This window comes from Pongo pygmaeus, chromosome 7 (assembly GCF_028885625.2).
Source record: "Pongo pygmaeus isolate AG05252 chromosome 7, NHGRI_mPonPyg2-v2.0_pri, whole genome shotgun sequence".
Lineage (NCBI taxonomy): Eukaryota > Metazoa > Chordata > Mammalia > Primates > Hominidae > Pongo > Pongo pygmaeus.
In genome coordinates, this window is record NC_072380.2 from 42,575,406 (window position 1) to 42,582,327 (window position 6,922).

A 6,922-nucleotide genomic window follows, 5' to 3' on the forward strand; every position below is an offset into this window, starting at 1 on the left:
GACCAGCCTTGGGCTCACCTGCGGTAGGAGGTGCCCCCATGGGGATTTGCTCCAGTAGGCATCTCGGGCCCAGCTCTGTAATTTTAGGGAGAATCTTTCTCTTCTCTGTAAAGTGCAGGGCTGCAGTAGGTGGCCTCTGGGGACTTTCCGGCTCCAGCATCCCCTTGAGTGGGCCCACGGAATATACACAGGGCCTTGGGGCCAACATGCCTGAAATTTGATCAAAGCCATCAGCCCTTAAGCCCACTGAAGCCTTTCAGTATTTGCTTGTAAAATGCCCCTGGAAATAGACAAGCCATTTCCCTTGCTGACACCTTTTCAGATGACTGAGAAATAAAAGCCCTGTCATGTAGGGGAAAGTCTTAGGTTTAAATCTGGCTGTGCCAGTAACTGGGATATAACCTCAGTCAAGATTTTCAACTATGCTGAGCTCTGGCTTTTGCATCTGTGGGTCACGTGAGGATCAGAGAGAAGCCACGCATGTCAGGGCCCTGGCATGTCACGGGGCTCAGCAGGAGCATCTATCATCATTGGTTCATGTCTGGCTGAGACTAGACCTTGTAAAAATGAGAGAGAGGTGAAAGAAAGAATGCAGGGAGGGAAGAGAAGTTTGACAGAGGAAATTGTGGGATGACCGACTATTCAGGGGAGGCCAGATTTCATACATTCTGATCCTAAATATACTCATATTTGTCAAACCATGAGTGCTGAGTTTGAAGTTGAAAGGCGCCTAACTGCTTTTCACATTGCTTTCAAGCTTGATTTTTATCAAGCTGCAGCCCTGCTGATGGTCATTGTAGAAAAGGGGCACTGGGGGTGGGTTGCCTGCTGAGCACGGGAGGTAGACCTCCCATGAGCGGCAGCAGCTGTGGGCCTGTCTGGTGGGCATGGGGCTGCTTTCCCGCAATGTGGTCTAAGATGGTGAGGATGGAAGCTTTTTTGGGGGGTAGGGCATTGCTGTTCAGCAGGGACTGCTGGTCATGAGGACTCTCATCTGAACTCTTGAGAGGATGGTTTTCCACTGAATGGTTGCACTTAAATCCTGGATCCTGAACCTCTATGGAAAAAAACATGCAGATTTCCCAAATAACTAAAAATAGAACATCCATTTAACTCGGCAATCCCACTACTGAGTATCTATTCAAAGAAAAAGAACTCATTACATCAGAAAGACACCTGCAACTCATACGTTTATCACACACAATTCACAACAGCACAATTCACAATAGCAAAGACACAGAATCAACCTAAGTGTCCATCAATGGAGGACTGGATAAAGAAAATGCACATATACACCGAGGAATACGACAAAGCCATAAAAAACAATGAAGTCTGTCTTTTGGAGCAACATGGATGAAGCTGGAGACCATTATCCTAACTGAAATAACTCAGAAACAGAAAGTGAACAACCACATGCCCTCACTTATAAATAGGGACTAAACAATGGGAGACTGAGAGGAGAGGGTTTGCAGATCATTAGCAGGGGCCTTGAGCTTTGCTGAAATATACCCGAATGATTAAGACCCAGTAATATCCTGCAGCCCTAGAAACTGGGGCCTCTGTGTTCCTTCTGAATTGAGATTGGTTTCCCTCGGACAGGTTCTGGGGAAGCCTGGGAATGCAGAATTAGGCATGGGCAGGCTGATAAGGTGACAATGGGAGCCTTGATTTTAGTCAAGGGATCACTTCGAGGAAAAGACAACAACAGGAAAAAAGGAAAAAAATCTTGGTGACCTCACATCCTGTGAACATTTCATCAAAGCCCTTCATTTTCAAAAAAGAGAAATAAATCCAGGCCTAGATAACACGGAGACAAAGCGGGCACAGGGAAACTGGTCGGGGAATTGCTGCAGGGCTTTTCCCAGCCAGCCCGGCTGTTTCTGCAGCGGGCGCCTCCTCCACAGAATGCATGAGTCATAGAGGTGGTGGGGACAGAGAACAGGGGCTGCTCCGACCCTTCTCACTGGGATAGGTGACAGGATGGGCATTCGAATGAGAGCCATGCTGAGACTCTGCTCAGCTGGGTAAGAAACGATGTGATGTCTCTGGAAACTCAGAGAAAGGAAGAGTGGGCAAGAAACTTATGACAAGGAGGTTTTGGACCAGAAAACGGACATTTTGTGTCTAAACTAAGATTTAATTTTGGTAGCCATCTGGTTTTGCAGGGGATGGGGTAAATGTCATGATGGATCTGAAATCGGTGTTATTGTCGCACGCCTTGTCTAGGTCTCCATCTAGACCGGGAATCCCTGGCCCCGGGGCCACGGACTGGTATCTGTCCATGGCCTGTTAGGAACCAGGCTGCGCAGCAGGTGAGTGGCTGGAGAGCCAGTGAAGCTTCATCTGTGTTTACAGCTGCTCCCCATCGCTCGCGTTACTGCCTGAGCTGCACCTCCCGTCGGATCAGCAGTGGCACTAGATTCTCATAGGAGTGCAAACCCTATTGTGAACTGTACATGCGAGGGATCGAGGTTGTGCACTCCTTATAAGAATCTAATGCCTGATGATCTGTCACTGTCTCCCATAACCCCCAGATGGGACCGTCTAGTTGTAAGAAAACAAGCTCAGGGCTCCCACTGATTCTACTATGCTGAGTCATACCATTATTTCATTATATAATACAATGTAATAGTAATAGAAATAAAGTGCACAATAAATGTAATCCTCTTGAATCATCCCAAAACTATCTCCCCTCCCTCTGTCCGTGGAAAAACTATCTTCTACAAAACTGGTCCCTGGTGCAAAAAAGACTGAGGACTGCTGATCCAGACTAGACGCCCATGGCGGTAACAGCACCAGTTGTGTGAATTCCACACAAACAATGAGAAACATCAAAACAGGACAAGCTGAAGGCATGGGAAGAACCTTACAAATCTTATTCTTGTTAAGAGCTGTTCACCAAACTGTAGGAGGAGGTCTTTATTCTTGCAACTCTTTGGTAAGTTTGAAATTATTTCAAAATATTAAGTTAAAAATTGGATTATTTTCTTGGAGCAGTAATTTTTTGAATATTTAGCCTGCTGACACGCATTTTTTAAATCCCCACACAAGATAATGATAGGTATTCAACATTGTTTTGGCTATCTAAAAACTGAAAATAACTTAGATGTCAAAACATAGGGGCCTAGTAGACTAGGACATGTTAGAATAGTACAATATTGTGTAGCCATTGCGATCACTGGTAACATAATTATACCGACATACCAAAATCAATCATAAAATTGCCTTGCCCAAAAGAAGAAGAAAATAAATTTGTACATGAGCTGTGATATAAATAATGTAGATCAGGCGTGGTGTCTCACGCCCGTGATCCCAGCCCTTTGGGAGACCGAGGCAGGCAAATCACTTGAGATCAGGAGTTCGAGACCAGCCTGGCCAACATAGTGAAACCCCATCTCTACTAAAAACACAAAAATTAGCCAGGCATGGTGGCGGACAACTGTAATCCCCACTACTCGGGAAGCTGAGGCAAGAGAATCGCTTGAACCTGGGAGGTGGAGTTTGCAGTGAGCCAAGATCGTGCAACAAGAGTGAGACTCCATCTCAAAAAGTAATAATAATATAAACACTACATAGATGTATGGATAGAGATTAGAAGATAAAATTAGGTGTTGGAGTACTGTCATTATTGATGAATTGTTTTTCGGTTCCTTTAGTGATGCTTCTAAATGACTTTCATAAAAGTAGATGTACTGGCTCCACACTGGGTGTGCCCAGCCCAACACTCTCTCTCTGGCATTGAAAGGACCTGGTTGTTCGTAGAAGCGTGTCAGAAGAATAGGAATTTTCCTTAATAACTTATGATGGAGTATCCATGAGTTTATTCAAGTTGTTTTTGAACACATCTCATTTTCAATCAATTCCTTTGTGGAGTAAGTTGAGTTTCTTAGGTTGGTTTGCTGATTCTCCAACACAGAACTTTCTTTCTCTGCTCCTAAATCTACCTCTTTTGAGCTTCCTAACACATCCCCAGCTATCAGTCTTCAAATACACCCCCGTGGTGAATGTGCAGGCTACTGGAATGAGCCTGGGACTGGAAGTCAGAAAGTTTCCTTTCTCTCCTCTGAGGTCAGTTGCACGACTCTGGTCAAGTCCGTTTGCCTTTGATAAGCTATAGGTTCCTTGCATTTCAGATAAGAGAAGTAAACTCACAGGATTATTATTTGACTCAAATAGGATACCATGGGAAGGAAAATGCTTTGGGACATGCTGCTGGTGACTTAGTAAACTGTCTTATAAACATTTTTGGTAGCTTTGTTCTTTAGCTATATCCATCCTCAGATGGAAAGAACTTTGGAAGGGAAAGCCTCGTACTCTTTTCTCAAAGATGAAGAAAGGAACTTTAAAGAGCCCCTGACTCAAATTTTTTCCAAATGCCTCCTAAGCAACGTTAGTGTCACACACACGAACAAGAACCAAGGCTGCCAAGTTAAAAATTGAAGTACTCTCTTAGAGCAGTACTTTTTTTGAATATTTAGTTGATATGGTTTGGCTCTGTGTCCCCACCCAAATCTTACCTTTAATTTTAATCCCCATAATCCCTGCGGGTCAAGGGCAGAAACAGGTGGAGGTAATTGGATCACGAAGGCGGTTTTCCCCAAGCTGTTTTGGTGATAACGAGTCTCACAGGATCTGATGGTTTTATTATCGTCTAGCATTTCCTCTCCTTGTGCTCATTCTCTCTTCTGTCACCCTGTGAAGAGGTGCCTTCCTCCATGATTGTAAGTTTCCTGAGGCTCTGTCAGCCATGGGGAATTGTGAGTCCATTAAACCTCTTTTCTTTATAAATTACCCAGTCTTGGGTATTTCTTTACAGCAGCATGAGAACGGACCAATACATTAGCCCAGTGAAATACATTATTTAAATTCCCATACAAGATAATGATAGGTCTACAACTTTGTTTTGACTATCTAAAAACTGAAAAACAATAGTAGTTTAAAAAAAAAACAATATCACTGCACTAAGTACAAGATAATAACAGGGGAAACTGCGGAGGGAAGAGAAGGGATAATAATATGGGAACTCTGTGCTTCTTGCTCAATTTTTCTGTAAACCTGAAACTGCTCTAAGGAATGTCTATTAATTTAAAAAATATTGACAGGAGGCAGTGGCTAACATCTATAATCCCAGCACTTTGGGAAGCCAAGACAGGGGGATCACTTGAACCCAGGAGTTTGAAACCAGTCTGGGCAACAGAGCAAGACCCTGACTCTGAGAAAATATTTTTAAAAAGCCATTCAGGGCTTGAACCCGGGAGATGGAGGTTGCTGTGAGCCAAGATCGCGCCACTGCACTCCGGCCTGGGCAACAAGAGCAAAACTCCATCTCAAAAAAAAGCAAAAACCATTCAGGAGGCTGGGGCAGGCGGATCACTTCAGCCCAGGAGTCCAGGGCTGCAGTGAGCTATCATCATGCCACTGCAGTACAGCCTGGGCAACAGAGCAAGACACCCAACTCTAAAAATAAAAAAAAGTACTTGCAAATGAAAAATATGATCATTTCTGATATTATAAAATTATATCTATATTTATGTATGCATACTATACATAAGAATTTAATTTTATTTGCAGAAATATTTGGTCTGTGAGAACATTCACTGCCATCTGCTTATTTACATATCCAAGCATATCATAGCTAATGAATATCTATAGGAATTCTATCACAGTCTTATAATTTTAAGGGTGTCTCTGGTCAATCTGTTTAGGAAAATTGCGCTACTCTTTATTTAACTTAATTAATTAATTTTTTGAGACAGGGTCTCACTCTATTGCTCAGGCTGAAGTGCAGTGGCATGATCTTGGCTCACTGCAACCTCCACCTCCCCGGTTCAAGTGATTCTCTCACCTCAGCCTCCTGAGTAGCTGGGACTACAGGCACACACCACCATGCCTGGCTAATTTTTATTTTTTTTTGGTAGAGACGGGGTTTCACCATGTTGGCCAGGCTGGTCTCGAACTCCTGAACTCAAGGTATCCTCCTGCCTTGGCCTCCTAAAGTGCTGAGATTACAGGCGTGAGCCACTGTGCCCAGCCTACTCCTTATTTTAAATGTGCAAACTCTGCAAAGTGGCTGTGCTGAGGCAATTCCAAATGCCACCCAGCTGGTGCTCAAGCTCTGGTTTCTGCTTTATGGGCCCTTCTTCTTCTGGACCTGGTGCCACCAACCCTTGCAGCCTCCTATGGAGGATGGTGCGTGTTTCCTTTCAGCCTTTCTGGTCATTTCTTTTCTTGTTTTAAAATAACAACACCAGGCCAGGTGAGGTGGCTCACTCCTGTAATCCTAGCACTTTGGGAGGCCAAGGTGGGAGGATTCCTTGAGCCCAGAAGTTTGAGACAAGCCTGGGCAACATGGCGAGACCCCATCTCTACAAATAATTTAAAAATTAGTCAGGTGTGGTGGCACATGCCTGTAGTCCCAGCTACTTAGGAGGCTGAGGTGGAAGGATCCCTTGAACCTGAAAATTTGAGGTTGCAGTGAGCTGTGATCCCATCACTGCACTCCAGCCTGGGAGACAGAGTGAAAGCCTGTCTCTAAAAATAAAAAATAAATAAACACACAAATAGCACTGACAATAACCAAAACCAAGTGAATACAGATAACTCAATTCCTTCTGACCCCAGGGTGACCCCAGAGTCCCAGGCCATGGCTGTGTCTGGGGCGGGCTCCTTTGGGAGAGCGGCCAAAGCCCTATTCACCTCGGCAATGAGATCACTCAGACCTGAGGGGAGGCGCGTTCCGGGAGAGCGTGGTGACTTCCACAGCAGAGGCTCTTGCATCAGTTCTGGTCACCCACGGGAGACTGCATGTGCTCAGGGTGACAGGAACACCACTGTTTACATGGGACCCACCTCCCACCATGGCATCACAGGACTCACCGCCCTGGCCTCCTTCCTGAGTCAAGCATTTTTGTCCAGTGAATAC